General features: G+C 36.9%; 1 protein-coding gene across 2 annotated transcripts in view; it reads right to left on the bottom strand.

The window, feature by feature from the left end:
• LOC122810732 (mu-type opioid receptor-like) overlaps positions 1–24391 on the bottom strand; it is a 354116-nt gene that overhangs the window by 293923 nt on the left and 35802 nt on the right. Inside the window, exon 1 of one of the 2 annotated variants that reach the window (XR_006366122.1) lies at positions 97–187. The exons of the other annotated variant lie outside the window; for it this stretch is intronic. The gene's annotated coding sequence lies outside the window, so the exon portion shown is untranslated. Of the gene's footprint in view, positions 1–96; positions 188–24391 lie in introns of those variants that run through there. 2 annotated transcript variants of the gene reach the window in all.

The following is a 24391-nucleotide window of genomic DNA, read 5'->3' as shown; positions in this document are numbered from 1 at the left end:
TGAAAATATACATAATAAGTAGCAAATATTAATTTCTCCACAGCAGGACGCCCTAGACTAACAATCTTAAGTGTCATTTTGTTAAGAACTACTTACCCTTTGTAGTATTGTTAGTTGGTAAGTCACTTACTTATAGAAGCCAGACCCAAAAAGTTCTGGTTCTGGGCACCATAAGGAGGTATGATTGGGAACTGCAAGTATACAAAAAAAAGTTTTGGCTTGAGCAAATTAGGGTAAGGGGATGCAAAAATGATTAAAAACAAATTCTTCAACAAATAAAAAAATAACAAAATACATATTGTTCATAGGCACTTATTCAGCTATTGATCTATGTGGCTCTTTAGAAGCTTAGCCCTGAATTCCCATTCAGTTTTCATCCCTTGTAATTCAAATACAAATTCCACAGAACTGGGCAGAACAATTAGATGCTACCTCTATCCATTATGGGCAAGGGTGCTAAACCAAAGTTAATTTGTGGTTTTCCATCCATTCATTCAGAATACATTTGAACAGAGTAGGGCGAAGTACTTTGCTTTATGTGGAGAGAAAGATGATTACAAAGAAATGGTATTATTTGCGTTATGTACCTCTCTCTCCAACAAGTTATAGTTATGTTGTTTAAGAGATTAAGATCTTTTCAGCAGGCATTTATTCTACAGTTGGGCTTACTGATGTAGATCAGGGTAGATAGGGTCTGTTGAGGTAGAGATCATTCCTCATTTGCTGTATGAGAAACACTCCATATAATCAAATGTTTGTAATCTCAGAGCTGTTTAACACCATCAGAAGTGCTAAAACCTCATCTGATAACTTCTGCTGTGTTAAATCCAAGACTGTGCACAGTGAGGATCAGAGAATTTGCCCTTTCCCCAGTTTAGAGTGATCTAGGAGTTGGTAACCATAAGTAGCAGGGGCTACAGGGAGGCTTGCCACCTACAAAAAAACAATTGTTTTGTTTTTTCGGTGTTTTGCCTTTCAGTCTTTTAGGACTGATTGTTAACCATTTGAGATTTGTGTACTTTGATGCTTAAAAGTATATCAACTCTAGGATACTGAGAAGAGGGGGAAGGATTTAAATGGTTAGTGTAGTTTTTTTATGATTTAGGTCATTGATATTCTTGGACATAAAACATTGTAGTCATTCAAATTATGTTAGTGTTTGAACAGATACATACCAAATGAGAATTTTAATGAATAATTGGCCTAAAAAGTGTCAACTGCAGAGGAATGATTGCATCCCTGGACTGAGATGTCATACCTTTACTAATAAGCTTGACAATGAAAAAGGGCTTTATTGCAATAGCAGATGCATGGTGATCAAAGGAGAGTTAGTTGTCCAGATAGGCTCCCATGTTGCTAATTAGTGAATCAATTTTTGGTGGACTGTTGCCAGTAAGATAGCTACAGGGGATACCATGCTTGCCAAAGGAGACTATTATACATTTTTTGGCATTTTGTTTTAGTCCATGATTATGACACCAGCTATTCATTTGTAAAAGGTTGTCTTGGAGGATACCGGTATCCTTTGGTGACTTGCAATAGCACCAAGTTTACAGTCAACTGCAAAATTGGTCAGCCACAAACCATCTACATTAGCTTCGACCTCCGAGAAGTAAATGCCAAAGATGAGCAGCCCAAGGTTTGAACCCTGGGGTACACTACCAGTGACAGGTATTTTGGAAGAGGTAGACACACCTATTCTAATTTCTTAGGTTCTGACAATTTGTTATCCAATGAGTTACACAAGGATTAACATTTAGCTTGGAATGTTTATCAACAGTACTGGAGTGTGCAATGGTGTTAAATGTCATTGCAAGGTCTAAATATGCAGTGTGCACTGAGCGTCCCTCATCCATTGCTTCAACAACTTTCTTGAAGAAGTCACCCGGGTTAAACCAGATTAAGTAGGTAGGATCTGCTCTTGACAAAGTTGAACTGACTTGGGTCAAGAGTTTGTGGGTTACCTGTGTCCTTATTTATTAATTTCACAATGATCCTCTCCTTAGACTTACAGCTGAGGCTTGTCAGACGTATGGGTTTATAATGACCTGGGTCCATTGATGCCCCATCTTTGTGCAGGAGGATGAAGGTTGCTGTCCTCAATTCATCCAACACAAAGCCTATTTAGAGATGATAGCCTTCGTAGGGGGTTTTATGCTGGTCAGTAGGCAGCCTGGTATGTTATCTGGCCCAACAGAAGCAGTGTTCTTTGCCTTAGAAAGTGCTTTGAGGACCTGTTCTCAAGAAATTTGGTGGGGTGTAGATGTGGATATATGATCTGGTAATGTAGGGGGAGAGAGGTGGTGAAGTGAGATAAACATATCCATTAGTATACTGGCTATGTCCTCAGGGTCTGAGTATGTGATATAATTTACTATGAGCTCTGTGCAGTGCTGGGTGGGGTTTCTGAGGTTTCTATCATAGTTAAAGAAAGCTTTATGAATGTCTTTTGCCAGAATGATTATTTTCACCATTGCCCATATGAAACATTTCTGGTCAGACCCTCTGCTTGTTTTAACCAATCATAAAGTATTCACTAAATAAAACACGGTGTTGAGTTAGAAAACAGATAACTGGTACAAGGCCATCTTTAGCACTTTTACGTGAAGCAGTCCCAGGGAAACTTAGAATCACCATAAGTTTTCATCAGATAAAAAAAAGACTCCTACTTTGACAGGGGAAGTAAGTCAAAGTGTTTAACAAAGGGCGACATTCAGTTTTTTCCCAAAGTAGTTTGGAGATATTTTATTCCTTTACCTCACTGTGGTATTTATCTGGATCAAGAAACAGGAACATTTTCTTAATGTCTTTGGAGATTTATGCCACAAGGATTCAATTGAAAATGGGATCAACTGGATAGATTTCCAATTAGCAAATGTAAAATGAATAAGTTAATGAATTCATTAACATATTAACTTAAGGAGATAATCTAAAATGTGTTATTTTGGACTGAGAACTACTTACCACTTACACTCATTACGGCAGCTTAGATGACTTCATCTCTGCCCTCTGGACTGCAGGGAAAGAATCATTCTTTCTTAGGGTAAATATATGAAATGCTTTTATCTGCTAGAGAGCCTCAAGCCTTGAAGCAAACCTGGGTGACTGACCTACAAAGTGAAGTATCAAATTATATTTTGAAGATGAGTCCTGAGCAAGCCATGTGTGCTACAGCATCTTTTATGCGGTGTAGCCATTCTGAGAAGCTTCACAGTATCATTTTAATGCCTGCAGAAGTCATAGGATATAGAAACATTCCTAAAGTGAAGATCAAAAACCAGAGAAGGGAAACAAATTATACTGCACACCTTCTGAAGTTGCCTAAAGATTAAGAATATTTAGTAGAAGATATTACAAGATCATTAGATGTCTTCAAATTGATAACATGCCTGACTCATCCAAAAAAGTATTACTAAGAATTTCTGCACAAGCCTATAAGAAACTTGTCTGTTCAGACACCTTGTTTGTTTTAACTAATTTTAAAGTACTCATTAAGTAAAACACTCTGTTAAAGATTTAGTCAATAGATAGCTGGTACATGGCCATTTTAGATGCTTAACCATTTGATACCTTCAGAAATATGTAAACTGAGGATGTGGCCAAGATGGCTAACTGAGATCAGCAACTAGCAAAAGCTCTGTGACTGAAAACTTTTCTCTGACAGAAAATATAATCAAAAAATTAAAATCTGGAGATACTTGTTAGTTAATTTTTATCCTCAAACAGAGAAAAGATTTATAGCTTCAAGATCATCAAAAACTGTAATTTTCCTGTCAGAATTTCAACTGCTTGGTTAAGAGAGAAGAGAGACTTCAGCATGAGCCACTCAAGAAACGATACTCTGGAGTTTTCTGTTAAAAGATAAATCTAGTCACTAATATCAAATATGCAGGATGTATTACTTAAAATGTACAAACTGGAAAGTAAAATAGAAAGTTGCAAATAAGACACCAGAAAGAAGATGCAAAATTTAGAAATTCTTATGAAACAAGAAAGTACACAAATCGGCAGTATGGAAGACGCTATAATTCTTATGAAACAAGAAAGTGCACAAATCAGCAGTATGGAAGACGTCTTAAATGATCATGAAGGGAGAAAAACTAAAGGTAAGTCTCAGACTGAATTTCTTTTAAACCATAACTGGCTTACAGATAAAGTTGATGATTTGGAAAACAGAGATGAAATAACATTAGAATTTATGGTATACCTGAAAATTATGAGGGAGACGCAATAAACCTTTAAACAGCCTGGCTACATAAAACATTAGTTCTACCTGAAACTTTATCTTTTGTTTATCTTTTGGAATTGAACGGGTACATAGATCCCTGAGAGCACCTTTGAAGAAGGACAACTCACCATGTTCAATTATAGTTCATAGGTTGGTACGAGGCTATCAGCCCTAGGGCCTATACAAGCCTAGCCATAACAATTTCCTGGCTATTTCTTCCCACAATATTTACTTCCCTGGACCCCTGTCTAACAGGGCAAATGACATGATCCCCGGGGTGAATTTTCTATCTCCCAGCCAGTCATCAAGGTTCCTTTTAAAGAGGGCCAAAGTGGCACTCTGCTTGACATGTATGGGGAGTCTATTCCAGAGTTTGGGGAGTCTCTGGGTCAGGAATCTATCCCTTCAGCCAGCATCTTATGTTCATTGTGATGACAAGGTTTAGATCCCTGGAGCATGTGGCACTGAGGGATTGGGATTTCTTTAAGTGTAGCATGTCCAAGAGTTCTGGGTTTGGCATGACCTTGTATGCTAAGCAGAGATCACCCCTGAATAGACGATATGCGGCAGAGTATAGCTGAATTTTTTTTTTAGACGGTCAGCATAGGCCATCTGCTTTAGGCCTATGATTCTTTTAGTGAGGCATTTCTGTGGACGTTCCAGTTGTTGCATATGTCTGGAGAGGTAAAAAACAAATGGGGCATTGTATTCTGTAATGGGTCTAATGAGGGATGAGTACAGTGGGACAATGACCTCCTTTTTTCTGGATGAAAAGCCTTTAGTGATAAGGTGTGCCACATAGAAGGATTTTCTGACTGTTGTGGCAATGTGGTTATCGAAGCTGAGACCACTGTCCACCTGTGTCCCTAAGTCTCTTATCACACTTTCAGTGTTTAGTGTACTACCACCTATGTGGTAATTAATGGGTACATGTTTTTTCCCAAAGGGAATAACTATACATTTCTTGGCATTCAGTTTGAGCCCATGGCTCTGGCACCAAGCATCTGTTTCTGTAAGGCCCTTTTGTAGAATATCCACATCATTTGGGGATTCAATAATGGCTCATAGTTTGCAGTCATCAGCAAACTTTGTTAGCCAGAGTCCCTTAATGTTGGCTAGTACTTCAGAGAAGTAGATGCCAAACAAGAGCGGTCCCACGGACTGAACCCTAGAGGTACTCCACTTGTTACTTGTCTGGAGCTGGATTTGGAGTTGGCTACTTTTACAGTGTGGGTTCTGTCAGTAAGCCAGTTGGCAACCTATCGAGTGATGTAGGGATTAATACCCAACTTGGTAAGTTTATCTATGATTCCAGAGTAGGGGATGGTGTCAAAGGACTTGATGAGGTCCAGATAGGCTGTGTGGACTGCCTTACCCTCGTATACAGCTCTGGAGACTGATTCAAAAAAGTCAATCAGGTTCAGGAGACAAGATTGGTCTGTCACAAACCCAAACTGGGTAGGGTCCATTGTTTGAAGGTTGCCAATGTCTTTGTTTATAAGTTCTATGATAATACATTCCATGGCCTTGCAGATCAGGCTCTTCAGACTGATGAGGCAGTAGGTCTCAGGATCCAAGGTGGATCCCCCCTTGTGAAGTGGGATAACTGTAGCTGTGCGCCACTCAGTGGGCGTGAAGCCTGAGGTGAGGCCATGATTAAACATGACACTTAGGTGAGGTGCCAGTTCATTTTGTAGTTCATGTAGTTCACAGCCCGGGATGTCATCTGGTCCCACGGATGCTGCATTCTCATCTTTGGAGACTGCGGTTTTTACCTGTGTGGCCGTTATTACCAGAATTTGGCAATCTTTTGGTATTGAGATGAGCCTTTTAGGGGGTGAGAGGGGGGGTGAAGTTGGCACTGAATCGATCTGCAGGATATTGGCAATATCCTTGGGATCAGTATATTTAATGCCATTCTGTTGTAGCTCAGAGCAGATCAGAGCATTGCCATTTATATTCTTGACATAGCTATAGAAAACCATGTCTTTGGAATCTTTGGCAATTTTATTTTCATAACTAGCTTTGGAGGATTTTATGAGGGATCTCAGCTGCTTACTGAGGCTGGTAAAGGAGTTTTTTGCATCCTGGGATTTTCCTCTTTTCTGCAACAGTTTCTTCCTTTTGTAGTAAAGTTTGTTTATGGCAGGGAACCACCAGATTGGCTTCCATTTTTTGGAGGAGAGCGCCTTGGTTCTATTTGGGATGGCACGATTCATGCATGAGTGGATGTGCTCATACAGTGCCTTAGTGTAGGATTCAGCAGTCGAACTTTCAGTTCCTGTCTGTATGGGTGTTATGAAGTTTGTCACTTCTGACTTGAAAAGCATGAAGGTGGCTTTGGAGAAGTTTTTTATTGAGGTTTCCTTACTGGGGGGGGGGGATGTGGATGTCAAGGGTGATTAGCTTATGGTCAGACCTGATCAACATGGGGTGACCATAGGTGTAGAGCATCCATTTCCCATGTTAGTAATGACCAGGTCTAGGATATTGGAGCCCCTGGTGGGACTATGGATAAGTTGATCCAGGGCATTGGAATTTATGAATTCCAAGAACCGTTTGGCAAAGGTATTGGTACATGAGTAGTTTTCCTAGTTAATGGCAGGGTAGTTGAAATCACCCAGTATTAGGGTGTTTGGTTGTATCTTAATATTTTCCAGTCTGTTTAGAAAGGTGTAGTGAGAATCTTGGGGCATGGTGGGGATCTGTAGCAAGCTACAATTTCAATTTCAGTCTTACCTAGTGTTAGTTGCACCTGGAGAATTTCAGACGCGTTGTGTTGGGCAACTAGCCTGGTGGTGTGAACATCCTTGGTGAATATGGACACTCCTCCACCTTTAGTGTTTCATTCCTGGTTTGGTGGCCGAAAAGTGTGGTAAGAGTTATAGCCTAGTATTGCAGGGGTGCTCTCTGGAGCTTTGAACCAGGTCTCAGTTACTGCACAGATGTTGATGTTCTCCATTTTTAGGAGTACCTTGAGAGAGTGCATTTTGAGGTTTAGACTTCTAGCACTGAATAGCATTACCTTCAGATTTTGCATGTTCGTACCTGTTATGGTGGTGATTTTGTCCTTTGAACTTTGCCTAAAAAAAGGCACTATAGGGGTGGAGAGAGGCTTAGCCAGTAACCTGAATCTCACGGGTGACAGGTGCAGACCATCTCTGGCAAATAACTGTGTTTTGGTGATCATGTCAACCCAGGCAGACAGATACTGAATCCCCTTTGAATGACACCAGAAACTTAGCCAATTGTTGAAGTCAATCATTTTGTCCTTATACTGTGGTATCATTCTGGGTGAAGGCAGGATGCTACTCAGGGCTAGGGTCATATCTGCCTGGGCTACATGATCTGAGAGCTCTTCCATGTCTCTTTTCATGTAGTCCAAGGAGGTATGTCTCAAGTCAGTCACTCCAACATGGACAATGACAGAGTCATATTTGTACTTGTTGTGGAGTGACTTGAATGCATGCAGATCCTGTCACCCGATAGGCAGCTGACTGTAATTTTCTCCTTGTTCAGCCTGGTGAGTGGGACATCAGTGTGCCTGACTACAGCGTCACCTATGACTAAAGTGTTGGGTACGTTGTCTTGCCTTAGGAGGTGTTGCTGGGTGGCACACTGGTGTTGTGAGCTATGTGACACTTTGGTTGTCACTGGTGTTTGTGTTCCAGCTTTGGAGGTCCTTGTTGCTTGGGCAGGTTATTGTTAAATGCCTCCGCATATGAGGGTTTAGTGTTGCTATGTGAGGGTTTTGGTGGTGTGGGTTTAGAAGGGCTATGTGTTGCCTGAGGTGTAGTGCAGGTGTTAACCTTCTCCTCTTGACTGTCTAGCACAATCTTGGGTGGAGAGAGCTTTTCTTCCAGTTTGGCTATGTAAGTGCATCTCTCGCAGGTTGTAGTGTTGGGTGGTAGGAGGAGAGGGTTGTCTGTGTACATGAAACAATTGCTGCATTGCCTCAGTATGCCCAGATTCGCCAGGTGGACAGGAGAAATCACTGGAAGCTGACCCTTGGACATGCCTGCTTTGGTGCTTTTTTTTGTAAAGTACAAGAGCTGTTTTCCCTTACCTTAGCAAGGTAACTTGCAGTTATAGGCTGTTTAGTGCCTACAATTAATTTCTCCTTATTGGCAAGGAGAGTTTAGTGCTTGTATCAGTTTAAGGCTTCCTAGTGCTTTCCAGCAAGTTTTAGAGAAAGTGCTAATTACAGAGATGCTTAAAGGTAAAATGAAAAAAATCGGTTTATCCTAAAACACTGCAGTGTGCACTACAGGAGTTAGATGTGAAAGTAGGTAACTTAAGTTTTACCTGTCTAAAAAGTTAAGTTTTAGTGAAGCATCACTATTTTTAAAACAGCAAGATAGCTTGAAAGTTTATGTTTAGTTTAGTTAAGTTTATGTCTTGCTTAGAAAAAGATAAAATATTAAAAACAGCATGGTTCAGCCCACCTATTTAAAATTATTCCAATAAAGGAGTAAATGAAAATCCTGCTTATCACTGATCAACAAATTAAAAAAATATATTAAAGCCACCTTGGTGTTTACTGCAAAGATCAGATTTCTTTCTGAAGGAACTAAAATATTTGACACACTGGAGAAAGAATCCACCTTTGTCAACAAAAGTAAAATCCTTAATAATAATGAAGAAATGGATTGGAACAGTATATCCCTCAAGAGACAGAGTGAGCTAATTTCCTGTAAAATGCATCTAAAATTAAGAGGCTTAAAAACAAGCGAATTTTATTCTCTGAGTGCAAGACTTATTTTCTGAAACAACAGATTTACCCTTTAAGTGAAAGATTTGCATTGGACTTTAAGCTATAAAACATATCTTGTTTATGAAGCAAGTAACACTTAAAAAAGCTTGAGCACAAAATAATGTCCCAGTTGTGTCTGAATGCTGGATTGTTGATTGCCTTGTTTCCTGCCTTGAGCTGTTCTGAAGAAAATCTAGGTAAAAGCTCATCACTGATGTTCTTTTTTTTGAATATATATATATATATATATATATATATATATATACATATATATATATATGAAATCAACCCAAGTTTTGTCTTTTCTTAGAAGTGAATAATTGGTAAAACAGAAAATATAGTAATGTTTTATATTAAGCTGTTGATGACATATAATTTACTTATATTTTGCTGAATGTCAATTGTTAGTAACTCTCTACATATTAATGGAAAGAAGTAAAGTTAGATGTTTGTTACTAATTAGAACAGTTTAAAAGAACTAAAGTATGATAAACTTTCAGAGGAAATTATCAGCTGTTTGCTCTAAATTATCATTTTCACATGCTGTAATCAAATTCTAATGTCAGGATGTGAATCTGAGATCATAACAGCAGTTCAGAATGGATAAAAACACACATTCGAATTAAACAAGCAGGAATTATTTTATAGAGATAGTCAAGACTGCTTGTAATATTGCAGTTAAGAAGAATAAACATATTGTGAATAATATGCATATGCACAATGAATGAACTATCTACTATGTAAGATTACTAAAAGTAATATCAGTAAGTTAAGAAATACATACACATATTGTCATCTCTAACAGAGAGCTGATGATTAAATAGCTCTTTGATGGGAGAGTTTGATAATTACAAGTTATATAAAATAAGGCAGAATATTAGTGGGCAAAGAAGACATAATGTATATTTAAATAAACTATTATAAGAAAGATATGCATTACATATGCTTGCATATGGCAGAAATGCGAATGCACAAGATCTGACATAAGTTACATACAGAATCTTAAAAAATATTTCAAAATATCCAGAAAGCTAAAATTTGAAGCTTGGTCATGTGAACTTTGAAGCTTTTTGCATATTGTATGTTATTATATTCAGGTAGTGTTGTCGCGTCACAGTTAGACGTTGCCCGTTCGATTCTCAGAGCGTCTTCTGTGTGGCGACATGCGTGAATGGGCATTCCTTCGTTGAAGGTTGTGCGTTACGCCTGGCAAGCCAGCGCATAAAACTCTACTGCCAATCATTAGTGGGCCGAAGTTCCTCTGTGGCGACCCCTAATCGGGAAAAGCCAAAAGACACAAACAAACTGCCTGAAATAACTCATTTCACAAATCAGAGCTGAAATTTCAGTGTTATATTGCTGAATCAGTGCATCCATTTTGTTAGAAAGTAAAGCAGATGTTTCAATATGTTTGAACCTGGGAAGGAAGAATGGGATTTGAATTAAACACATTGCAACTATTGAATCCAATATAGACTGCAAATGTTTTTTTTCTTACTCCACAGAAATTGCAAGACATTCTCTTTGACCTCAGTAAGGTACATATTTTTATGAATTAGTTTAATAAGCTAAATGATTCATATGTTACCCAATTTTGAGATATAAATATTTGTACTTTTAAAATGAATTCAGAGCTTTTGTTACATCTATACGATATGTATGTATCTTTTAGCATTATGAAATATATGTGCATTAATTTTCCTTTTGTATAATAAGATTATCCGTCACCTGCAAGTTTACAAATACCTTTATCTCTTCAGGTCCCACTTGTTTTCATTATTTGTTTAGAGATTTAGTTATAATAATATTTAATAAGCGAATAATTTAGGAATATTTAATGAATACTTTGTACTACTATTATATAAATAGGTATATAGTACACTATGTGTTGGATTATTTATTATTTGTGATTAATTGAAAAGGATTAAACTTTTATATTGTAATGTGGGGAATAGTTTTAAATGTCAAAATATATAACTAAATTAATAGTTTCTTATTATTTTTAACTTGTATATAACATTAAAATGCACAAAAGCAGTCCGGACAAGCACCGTAAAGCCCAAAAAAATTTTAAAGTCCTTATTGTGAAGGCTGTTTGCAATACAAGCTGTAACACTGAAATTGAAATCCACTTGCACGTATAAAGCCACACTGAAGTCGGAAAAAACTTAAACCTTAACGTACTTTATTGTTAAAACAAGCATTTTCGCTGTGGTTAAAACTACAGCTTCATCAGAGGCAAAAGTAAAATGCAATGTCAGAGTCAAGTTTTTATGCAACACACCCACGCCTTAATTAGTAATGCAATCACAATGAAGGCGTGTTAGCAGCATTTCTTGCAAAAGTAAATTCAGGGAATGAAAGCTCTGTTTAGGAGCATTCTCAAAAGTATGTAGTTTCATACTTTTAAAACAGTTGGAAACCATAAAACATTGATGCATCAGCAGTTTGTTACATTCATACACCAAGCAAATGTGCATTAAAAGCATGAAAGTGTGTAAGAAATATATACACAATAAAAGCAGTCTAAAAACAATGCATAACAGTTCTGCATATAAAAAATGTTTATAGAAAAGTGTTTGTAAAAAAGTATCTAGTGAAATCACTACCTGCAACTGCAGTTGGAAGCCTTGCTAAGTATAAATCTTAACAGTGGTGGAAAGTATATGTTACTACAAATTACTATTAAAGTAAAATAAAATGAAGTGAAAAGTGAAGTAAGACAAAGGTAAAGGAGTTATCTTTATAGCTCCTCATTTTCAGGACACAAGCTATATTGCAATGTTCATTCAAACCTGGGTACGAAAATGAGTCTAGTAATATTTGCCATTCTAGCTCCTTATTCTCCAAAAAGAGAGGTACTGGACCCCTCTTTCTGTTTTCTTGACCTGGTCAATTGCAATAAAATGAAAGCTATGTCCTTGATGTTTCATTACGTGTTTAGCTAAAGCGTTTTCTTTTTTCAGTTTCCTTATGGCATAATCATGTTGGTACAGCCTGTCCCGTAGTCTCCGGTCAGACTTGCCTATGTAAAATGCTTCACAGCAGTTACACTTAGCTAAATAGACTATGGATCTAGAATCACAGTTAAGCTTATGTGTAATGTGGTACTTTTTGCGTATTACAAAGGAATTGGAAGCCTTCACAAGGTGGCAATAGTTACATGCCCCGCACTGAAAACAGCCTTTTGTTCTAGTCATTAGCTCCGTCTGTTTACTTCTTTCTAGCAAAGTTTTCAAATTATTGCCTCCTATATGCTATCAGAGGTTTTGTGCCTAACTTGTCCATGAGTTCCTCATTATTTGTTATGTAATACCAATTTTTATAAAGTATTATTTGAATATTCCTCGAGTCAATACTGTAATTTGTGATGAAACTATTTACAAACGAGGTCCCTGTTATCTCAGTGTTGGAGGTTGCCCTAAGAAAGGGTATGTTCTCCCCAACCCTCGGATTAGCCTCTAAGTCTTCCTCTTGTCCACTGAAAATTTTGTGTGGAAGTAAGGGTAGAAATTGACCTTCCCTTCTTTTATTATTGACCTCATCCAGTATTTCTTCAAATAAAGTATTTGGGTATCCTCTGTTGGTGAACATTACTTGCAAGATTTTACATTCTTCTTGGAATAGTATCTCATTACTGCACATCCTGGCTGCTCGAATTAGCTGTCCCTTTATGATAGCCTTCTTTTGCTTGAATGGGTGGCAGCTATTGTAATGTAAAAAGGAGTTGCAGTAAGTTGGTTTTCTGTATATCTTTGAAGAATATTCACATTTGTTAACTTCTTTATACAAGTGAGCATCAAGGTAGTCAATGCTTAGCTCTGAGAATTTAGATGTGAATTTTAAAAAGTCAGTTGTGTTATTAATAGAAGAAACAAATTCATTTGCTAGTGTCTCATCGCCATCAAAAAGTATGAAAATATCATCCAGGTATCTTGTGTAGAACTTGATGCGGTTCATTGTATTAACGTCCTTAAGAATGTTGTCAACCTCCCAGTAGGCCATAAATAGGTTAGCTACTGTAGCACCACATGGGGACCCCATAGCTACACCTTGTTTCTGGAGATAATATTTCCCATTAAAGATGAAGAAGTTGGATGTAAGTATGATGTCTAAAAGTTGGGATACTAAATCAATTTCATTTTTGGGTGCCCCCAAATGATCTAACATCAGTGAAATCCATTCAATAGCCTCCAAGTGAGGTATAGACGTGTATAGATCTATGACGTCGATAGTGAGGAAGTTCAGTGAGTCGCTGTAATCAATTTCACTTATCTTTTTTAAAAATGTCCACGAGTCCTTGCAAATGTGTGATATTTTCTTAATATATTTGCTCAGGATAATTTCTACAAGTTGGGCACTGGGGTATGTAAAAGAGACTCGGCTATCAATCAATGTTTTTATGAATTTTTGGTATACCAAAAATTACTGGTGTCCTAGGCATTGTGATGTCAATGTAATTGTAGGTGTCAATATCAATGCACCCACTAATAAATAGGTCCCTTAAAAAACCCCTAGTCCTAGAAATTGACATGTTCATCTCATTCAGTGACGATGAACTATAAGCTGGACTATCGAGCACAGTTTCCATTTTACTAATATATAGGAAGTTGTCAAAGATTACAAGCCCACCTCCTTTGTCAGGTTTTTCTACCCTGACCTGTGCTTTACATAAGTTTTCCAAGCCTTGTAGTTGTTCTTCTGTGATGTTATAGTCTAACCGGTCGTTTTTAGTATGTGAAAAAGTGGCCATTTGTCTGAGGTCCAATTCACAAGTTTTTCAAAAGTGTTAAAATGTTGTGTAGTGGGGGGTTGTAAGTACTAGCTAATTTCAAATTAGTATTCATGTTAGTAACATCATTGTTAAACATTACATGCAAGTTCAGTTTCCTGACAAAGCATTTCAAGTCAATCAACGTCTTAACAAGGTTACATTTAGTTGTAGGAACAAAAGTGTTCCCGAATGCTAGTAGTTCTGTCAGGGATGGAGGCACGTGAAAGCTAGAAAAATTATAGATTTTAAAGTCGCCTTTTTGATTCGTTAAGATACTTAAGTCACCTAACATGTTGTTGTTGGTGATAGGCGTTGAATTGGGAGTAGAGTCATCTGTTACTATCGTCTGGACCAGTTCTTGCTGTAGTAAGGGCTGCTCGGGTTCCCTAAAAATGCCTTCCTGATTTTCATACCTTTGTTGGTTGTGTTGTTGTCCACTTCTGGTGTTGTGCACTTTCACATAGTTGCCACGTGGAGGTGCAGCTGAGTTAAAGTTCGTTCCTGTTTCATCTCAGTCATCACCTCCACTTAGGTTTGGCTCATTGTTTTCATTCCCAGTTTCTATAATAGTACTGTCAACTTGAGTATTAGTTGACGCCATTAGTTTAGGATAAGCTGTTCCATTAGAATAGCTCACCCTATCCCTTGCCAGTTTTTTATTTTTGTTCACTTTTAACTTATCCACTAAACTGTCAATACTGGAAAAGATACAAGAGTAATCGTATTTATATCTATCAAAGTGCAAGTTTTGTTTTAAGGAACTGTCCAGTTGGTTGACTTCTTCAATTAATCTCGTAATATGTGTGCTGTAATGTTTAGAGATCAATTCCATAAGCTCAATTCCTTGTTTGTCAAACAATGTCCTTAAGTCAGCACAAAACCATTATTTTTAAAAATTCCAGTAGGGTTAAAAGAGGACCGCAAGCCTTTTGGAATGATTTTCTCTGAGATACATTGTTGAAAATAAACTGTCTCTAATTGAAGTTTTTTCAGCTTCAATAGTTTATTATCAAAGTCTTTTAGACTGTCTGTTATTGTGTTCTCACTCACCGTAGAGTTAGATAGCCCCATAGCCGGTTGTTCCAGAGGTGTACCAAACCTCAAATTGTCTGTGTTTTGAATCCAAATCCCAAAGTTCGGAACACCAATAAGCCCTGGTGGCATTGGTAAAGAAACTCCGTTCCTTGATGTTGAAGGACTACCAGTTAGGATGTCCCTTAAGGAATGAACACCATTCGGTGGTTCAATAATGTCCTCGTTACGGACAGGTTGACCTGGAGGTATGGAATCCAGGTTCAGCAAAGAATTAGTGTCAGAAGGAGTTCCCATCACTCCTCTTTGTAATCCTCTAGCAGGTAAGGCTGGGTGTAGATGGTGTGATCCGGCGACTTGTTGTGTGGTAAAATTGACACGCTGGTCCACACCGTGAAGTTTGCTGACATAAGAATCCATTCTTTTGTTTAATGCATGGATTAAACTGGTAAGATCATTACTTTCATCCACAGTTACGTTGTTGGATGCGAATAATCGTGGACTAGTTGGGCTGTCAGGGCTGCCAGAAGACATACTGTTAAAGCAGACAAACGGAAACCAGTAAAATGCACAAAAGCAGTCCGGACAAGCACCGTAAAGCCCCAAAAAATGTTAAAGTCCTTATTGTGAAGGCTGTTTGCAATACAAGCTGTAACACTGAAATTGAAATCCACTTGCACGTATAAAGCCACACTGAAGTCGGAAAAAACTTAAACCTTAACGCACTTTATTGTTAAAACAAGCGTTTTCGCTGTGGTTAAAACTACAGCTTCATCAGAGGCAAAAGTAAAATGCAATGTCAGAGTCAAGTTTTTATGCAACACACCCACGCCTTAATTAGTAATGCAATCACAATGAAGGCGTGTTAGCAGCATTTCATGCAAAAGTAAATTCAGGGAATGAAAGCTCTGTTTAGGAGCATTCTCAAAAGTATGTAGTTTCATACTTTTAAAACAGTTGGAAACCATAAAACATTGATGCATCAGCAGTTTGTTACATTCATACACCAAGCAAATGTGCATTAAAAGCATGAAAGTGTGTAAGAAATATATACATAATACAAGCAGTCTAAAAGCAATGCATAACAGTTCTGCATATAAAAAATGTTTATAGAAAAGTGTTTGTAAAAAAGTATCTAGTGAAATCACTACCTGCAACTGCAGTTGGAAGCCTTGCTAAGTATAAATCTTAACAGTGGTGGAAAGTATATGTTACTACAAATTACTATTAAAGTAAAATAAAATGAAGTGAAAAGTGAAGTAAGACAAAGGTAAAGCAGCACCGGTCAGGGTAGTAAAACCTGACAAAGGAGGTGGGCTTGTAATCTTTGACAACTTCCTATATATTAGTAAAATGGAAACTGTGCTCGATAGTCCAGCTTATAGTTCATCGTCACTGAATGAGATGAACATGTCAATTTCTAGGACTAGGGGTTTTTTAAGGGACCTATTTATTAGTGGGTGCATTGATATTGACACCTACAATTACATTGACATCACAATGCCTAGGACACCAGTAATTTTTGGTATACCAAAAATTCATAAAAACTTGGTTAATCCACCAATCCGGGCATTGATTGATAGCCGAGTCTCTTTTACATACCCCAGTGCCCAACTTGTAGAAATTATCCTGAGCAAATATATTAAGAAAATATCACACATTTGCAAGGACTCGTGGACATTTTTAAAAAAGATAAGTGAAATTGATTACAGCGACTCACTGAACTTCCTCACTATTGACGTCATAGATCTATACATGTCTATACCTCACTTGGAGGCTATTGAATGGATTTCACTGATGTTAGATCATTTGGGGGCACCCAAAAATGAAATTGATTTAGTATCCCAACTTTTAAACATCATACTTACATCCAACTTCTTCATCTTTAATGGGAAATATTATCTCCAGAAACAAGGTGTAGCTATGGGGTCCCCATGTGGTGCTACAGTAGCTAACCTATTTATGGCCTACTGGGAGGTTGACAACATTCTTAAGGACGTTAACACAATGAACCGCATCAAGTTCTACACAAGATACCTGGATGATATTTTCATCCTTTTTGATGGCGATGAGACACTAGCAAATTAATTTGTTTCTTCTATCAATAACACAACTGACTTTTTAAAATTCACATCTAAATTCTCAGAGCTAAGCATTGACCACCTTGATGTTCACTTGTATAAAGAAGTTAACAAATGTGAATATTCTTCAAAGATATACAGAAAACCAACTTACTGCAACTCCTTTTTACATTACAACAGCTGCCACCCATTCAAGCAAAAGAAGGCTATCATAAAGGGACAGCTAATTCGAGCAGCCAGGATGTGCAGTAATGAGATACTATTCCAAGAAGAATGTAAAATCTTGCAAGTAATGTTCACCAACAGAGGATACCCAAATACTTTATTTGAAGAAATACTGGATGAGGTCAATAATAAAAGAAGGGAAGGTCAATTTCTACCCTTACTTCCACACAAAATTTTCAGTGGACAAGAGGAAGACTTAGAGGCTAATCCGAGGGTTGGGGAGAACATACCCTTTCTTAGGGCAACCTCCAACACTGAGATAACAGGGACCTCGTTTGTAAATAGTTTCATCACAAATTACAGTATTGACTCGAGGAATATTCAAATAATACTTTATAAAAATTGGTATTACATAACAAATAATGAGGAACTCATAGATAAGTTAGGCACAAAACCTCTGATAGCATATAGGAGAGGCAATAATTTGAAAACTTTGCTAGAAAGAAGTAAACAGACGGAGCTAATGACTAGAACAAAAGGCTGTTTTCAGTGCGGGGCATGTAACTATTGCCACCTTGTGAAGGCTTCCAATTCCTTTGTAATACGCAACAAAAAGTACCACATTACACATAAGCTTAACTGTGATTCTAGATCCATAGTCTATTTAGCTAAGTGTAACTGCTGTGAAGCATTTTACATAGGCAAGTCTGACCGAGACTACGGACAGGCTGTACCAACATGATTATGCCATAAGGAAACTGAAAAAGAAAACGCTTTAGCTAAACACGTAATGAAACATCAAGGACATAGCTTTCATTTTATTGCAATTGACCAGGTCAAGAAAACAGAAAGAGGGGTCCAGTACCTCTCTTTTGGAGAATAAGGAGCTAGAATGGCAATATTACTAGACTCATTTTCGCACCCAGGTTTGAATGAACATTGCAATATAGCTTGTGTCCTGAAAATGAGGAGCTATAAAAGATAACTCCTTTACCTTTGTCTTACTTCACTTTTCACTTCATTTTATTTTACTTTAATAGTAATTTGTAGTAACATATACTTTCCACCACTGTTAAGATTTATACTTAGCAAGGCTTCCAACTGCAGTTGCAGGTAGTGATTTCACTAGATACTTTTTACAAACACTTTTCTATAAACATTTTTTATATGCAGAACTGTTATGCATTGTTTTTAGACTGCTTTTATTGTGTATATATTTCTTACACACTTTCATGCTTTTAATGCACATTTGCTTGGTGTATGAATGTAACAAACTGCTGATGCATCAATGTTTTATGGTTTCCAACTGTTTTAAAAGTATGAAACTACATACTTTTGAGAATGCTCCTAAACAGAACTTTCATTCCCTGAATTTACTTGTGCAAGAAATGCTGCTAACACGCCTTCATTGTGATTGCATTACTAATTAAGGCGTGGGTGTGTTGCATAAAAACTTGACTCTGACATTGCATTTTACTTTTGCCTCTGATGAAGCTGTAGTTTTAACCACAGCGAAAACGCTTGTTTTAACAATAAAGTGCGTTAAGGTTTAAGTTTTTTCCGACTTCAGTGTGGCTTTATACGTGCAAGTGGATTTCAATTTCAGTGTTACAGCTTGTATTGCAAACAGCCTTCACAATAAGGACTTTAACATTTTTTGGGGCTTTACGGTGCTGGTCCGGACTGCTTTTGTGCATTTTACTGGTTTCCGTTTGTCTGCTTTAACTGTATATAACATTACATTAATCACTGGCAAGTCACAGTAGCCCTTGATTAGATTTTATGATGAATTTTTAGGTACTGGTAGATGGTATAGTAGTTTGTCTACTCAATAGGCAAACTAAGAACTTTGGTATCTGTGGTAGGTTGTATTTTATTAGTATTTTTTCAGTTATAGTCTTATTTTATGGGTTTTAGTAGTTTAGTTTGTAGAAAGGAAGAACTAAAAAAGTGAAGAATGTTAAGATAGTGTTGGAGGAATGCATTACAGTCATATACAATTAAATTAATATGGTGTATAAATGTGCCATATATTTTAAAATAAATCTTCTTATATACACAGTATGGATAGTGTTAATCTATTAATGTAAATGGATTAAATAATGTCAACAAAAGGAAATCATTAATGAGATATCTAAAAATTAAACAGAGGAGACATTATATTCTTGCAAGAGACTTACTTAACATATAAAGGTATACAATATTTAAATAACTTTTATTATGAGGTTATCATCTGATTCTTTTAACAAAAAGAGGAGATGGGCTGCTATACTTTGTACAAACTCTACTATAATGCCTAAGATCATGGAATCGATTAATGATCCCAGAAGAATGTATACATTTATCATAATTAAATATAAATGGCAAACTCTATACAATAACTAATTTACTAGATCTATGGAATAGTTGAAAGAGTGGCTAAGGATCACTTATACTTACTACAAAGTTAGTGGAAGAGTAGTTTAATTTTAGCAGGATATTTAACTGCATATCTAATTTAGAAGATACATGTGAAAAAAAGAAAGCTAAACTTCTGGCATCAGCTAAGGCACTAAACAGATGGATTAGCAATAATACTTTAGTTGTTCTAAAAGTAAAAGCAGAAGATAAGTCATTGTTCTTCATTAATTATTCTTATTCACATGGGATGCAAACTAGAATTGATAGAATTTATGCCTCTACAAATTTACTTAATAAACTGAATTATTTAAAAAATATTCCTTGACCTTTACCTGATCGTAATGTACTAAATCATAATATATTAATGGATATAAGACATTTTTAGATTATGGATATAGGTTCATAGGTTCATAGGTTCATAGGTTCATACTAGGCTATCTGCCCAAGGGCATTTATAAGCCTAGCCCATAGTTATGTGGCTTTCGCCACCCCTTTAGTTTGAATAAAAACTATGCCTATCATTTTGCTGTGCCTCTGTCAAGCAGTGACGCTGAAGTAATCCCTGGGGTATATCTGCAATCTCCCATCCATTGGTCAAGATTCCTCTTGAACAAGACCAGAGAGGTGCTCTGCCTCACATGTACCGGGATTTTGTTCCACAGCATAGGGAGTCTCTGGGTGATGAATCTGTCCCTCCAGCACGTTCTATTTATAACCGTGTCAAGGTTTAAGTCTCCCGCCTTGTGGTTCTGAGGGATCTAGATTTTTGAGGTGAAGCATATTCATCAAATCTGGGTTTGACATGGCCTTATATGTCAGGCACAGGTCACCTCTGAGCAAGCGGTATGAGACTGAATAGAGCTGGAGTTCTTTCAGTCGGGCAGCATAAGACATATTTTGAGACCCTTTATCCTTTTGGTGAGGAACTTTTGGGGCCTTTCAAGCTGCAGCAGGTGTCTGGTCAGATACATTCCGAACGGGGCATTGTACTCAATCATAGGTCTAATAAGTGATGAGTACAGGGGGACGATGACCTCCCTTGATTTAGATGTGAATCCCTTCATGATCAGGTGGGTGATATAGAAGGTTTTCCTAACTACTTTAGCAACATGAGTGTCAAACGAAAGGCTACTGTCAACCTGGGTCCCCAGATCTCTGATGACTTTTTCTGTGCTCAGTGGATTGCCACCTATATGGTAGCTAGGGGTAGCCTTGTTTTTCCCAAAGGGTATGACTATGCATTTTTTGGCGTTTAACTTCAGGCCATGGCTCTGGCACCAGTTATCCATTTCTGTGAGGCCCTTCTGGAGGATATCTGTGTCAGATGTGTTTTCGACTATGGCGCCCAGTTTGCAGTCATCTGCAAACTTTGTCAGCCATAACCCTCCTGTGTTTGCTTGTACTTCAGTATAATCCTAATATATAAGAATTTAAGGGTTATCTTAAGGAAGAAATTGAGATTTTTTTTATCCTTGAATGATAATGGTCAGGTTAGTAAAGTCATACTATTAGACTCCTTAAAATGCATATTAAAAATATAATGGGAAGATGGCTTGTAATAAAATGAGAGAGTGGGACAAAATTGTTAGAAGCACAAGATGAAAAACACAAAGTGAGGTCTGAACACAAACAAAGACATTAGATAACACTGAACTCATTAAAAAATTAAAGACAAAATATCAAACAATTTTAATGCATAAAGTGGAGATAGCTTTAGAAAAATTACAATTGAACAGTTATGCGATGACTTCAAAAATTAGCTAACAGAAGTAAGATGTTAAGTAAAAAGGCACAAATCAATAATATCCAAAATCCTCACACTAATAAGCTTACTTCAGACATTGAGGAAATGTTTAATATTTTTTTTAAAAATTCCATAAAGATCTATAATAATTCTGATAATTACAAAACTGACAAGTATTTAAAGAAAAATGTTACTAATAAACTTAATGACCAACAAATATCTATGTTCAATAAGCCTATTGCCCTAATAGAAGTTAAAGATGCTTTAAAAAAAGGGAACATGGTACAGTTCAAGGGTTAGATGGTTTAAGTATGGAATTATATAGTCTGCTACTGTTAAATCTTTTAAGATTACTGAGTAATATATTCAGAATAATTCAGGGTGAGAAAAGAATTCTTCCTTCATGGGAAGGTTCTGTAATCTCACCTATACTTAAACAGGGATAGGATAATAAGTTAGTTTCCTCATATAGACCTATTTCATTATTAAATATAGACTATAAAATATTTACTTCCATCTTCACTGCAAGATTAAGAGATATAGTAAATAAATGAATAAAGACCAAACAGGATTTACAGTCAATAGATTAATGTATAATATAAAAAGGGTAGTAGCTATCTTTGACTTAGCAAAAGGAATGAACAAGACATTGACACTAATAAGCTTAGATATCTTTTGAATCTGTAGATTGGGACTACTTGTTTAAAACTTTAGAAGCATTTTCATTTCCAGAACAATTTATTGAAATATTAAAAAACCTGTATACAGACTCCAACACATACATTAAAATCAGATCTTACATTTCTCAAGGATTCACTTTAAACAAAGGCACAAAGCAAGGGTGTCCCTTGTCCGTACTATGTGTATTAGTTATCAAGCCTTTAGCTAACAGTATAAAAAGCAACAAAAAAAAAATGATGGATTCTCAATTAACAAGGATTGTCAGAACTGGATAGGTTGGGACTTGAAACCATATAACAGCATTGATATGTCGAAAATAGATCTATTACCACCTGTGAAATGTTGTTCTATAACAATATAACAACAACAATGAATGAAAAATTATGCTGTGATGTAATTTATATAGATTTAACTTCAGCATTTGACAGGGTCATGCACAAAACAGTGATCAATAAATTAGAACAACTAGGTATCGATGTACTCTTGATAAGATGTATAGCTGCATGGCTTACAAATAGGACATGGCAAGTATCATTCAGCAACTGAACAGGTGAAATTCTGGGTTACAGTCAGGGTGCCCCACAAGGCTCTGTCCTAGGTCCTTGTTTAGATTATATCTTTCAGACCTAACTTTTTCATCTAAGGCGTTCTATGCTCTATAAGCAGATGACATGAAACTGGGTAAACTGACTACATGTGTTACAGATAAGGCATGTCAGCAAAAGAACTTGACTAAATTGACCATTTGGGCACAGGAGAATAATATGCTTATAAATACGTCAAAAACTAAGCATATGAGATTTGGGAGACAAACTAAAATGTGAATATTTAATACAACACACAGTTACACAATCTGTAGATTCAGTTAAAGACCTGGTTGTATGGGCAGATCCAGCTTTGAGTTTTTCTAATCACATCATCCAATTTGTATACCAAAGACATCCATGGATGTGAACATTTAAGTTATTATGAAAGACTAAAATATATGAACTTGTACAGTGTCTCTTATAGATATCTAAGAGGATATCTTATTCCGGTATCTAGGGCATTTAGAGACAACTATCTCTGGGAATGTTTGGGGGTTATTAAAAAGTACTAAAAAATCATCAGACAACCTACTGTATGTAGAAGATTCCCAATGGAGAGATGGCAGGGGTCTGAACAGAGACATGATAGTGGTTCAAAGGGGGAGATGATAGGGGAGTCTGAATGAAAGTCAGCAAGCAAAGGAGAGTAATATTGCTGAAACTGAATTCATCCTCAAGTCTTGGTGATTACCTTCACAAGGTGGACCCTATGTTTTACAAAATCTCACCAAGACAACAATGACATATAAACTGTGTTGTATATAGCATATATCATGGACAGAAGTAGGTCAAAAATTTAAAAAAGATAGCTGAGGGCACAATACCCAGGATAAAAAAGTGCCCAATCCTGGTATGCACACTGGTGCCAGGACTAGAAAGATGGCAGTGCAGAATCCTCAAAATACAGAAACATTCCTACAATGGTGCTATGCCAGATCCAGGGGGAGGATGGTCCCCTATTGTAGAAGGAAGTAGCAGTCCACAAAAATCACAAAAACTGATAGGCCAAAAAAGAGCCATAAAGACGATAGAGTGATCTATTAAAGAATAAGAAAGATATTATGTATTGTTACTATTATTTAAAAAGCCCAGAATTTCCAGATACAAGATATACAAAAAGATTAGGAGAGAAATTGGAGGAAAGAAAAATACTTCCACAAGAAAAACTGTCAGAAGCCTCAAATAAAAATGTGTGTTCATTAATGCAACAGATTTGTGAAAAACATTATATAGACCAAGAAACTTTGATCTGTTTGGAAATAGAAGCATCTGAGGAAGTGTGAAAATACAAACAATAAAACCTACAATTTTTTGAAAATTATAAACAAGAAATATGGACATAGGAAAGAAAGAGAGATTTAATATGATACAATATTTATGCAAAGTCGAAAGCCAAATTAATCAATACAAAAAAAGGCAGCCCCAAAGATATTCAAATAGAAATATAGGCAAAGGTATCCAGATATGGAAAAATTCACAATAAAGAAAATAATATCACAAAGACGGAATGTAGAAAAGATTAGTAAAGTAGAATTTAAAAAGAAATAGAAGCTGAAGTTATGGAATGCCTACAAAGTGAAGGGGTTGATATTCATCGTGTTTCACTGTTGCAGTCATTACACTTGGGTTATCCTGCTGGCAGGCTACCTGCAGTCAGCCTGAATTCCAAAGTCCTGGTCCAGCGTTGGTTGCTGTTGCCTCTTCCCTGACGTCAGTGCACCAGGGGTATAAAAGATGCAGCCGACGCCATTTTCTCCAGTCTTGCTGCGCGGTGCCCGAAGCAAAAGCAGTTCGCAAGTGCCTGTCGGCTGACTCCTGAGATTTTCGTAATTGAATTTCAGATCCGAAGTCTTCAATAAAGCTAAGTACCCCATTGGGAAAACTTTTTTCTTGCTCCAGACCGATGTCAGAAAAAGTTAACAATTGTATTTCTTGTGGGAAGCAAA

The sequence above is a fragment of the Protopterus annectens genome, chromosome 1.part1, assembly GCF_019279795.1.
Source record: "Protopterus annectens isolate FY-2018-M chromosome 1.part1, PAN1.0, whole genome shotgun sequence".
NCBI classification, from domain to species: domain Eukaryota; kingdom Metazoa; phylum Chordata; order Ceratodontiformes; family Protopteridae; genus Protopterus; species Protopterus annectens.
This window is presented reverse-complemented; position numbering and strand designations above follow the sequence as displayed.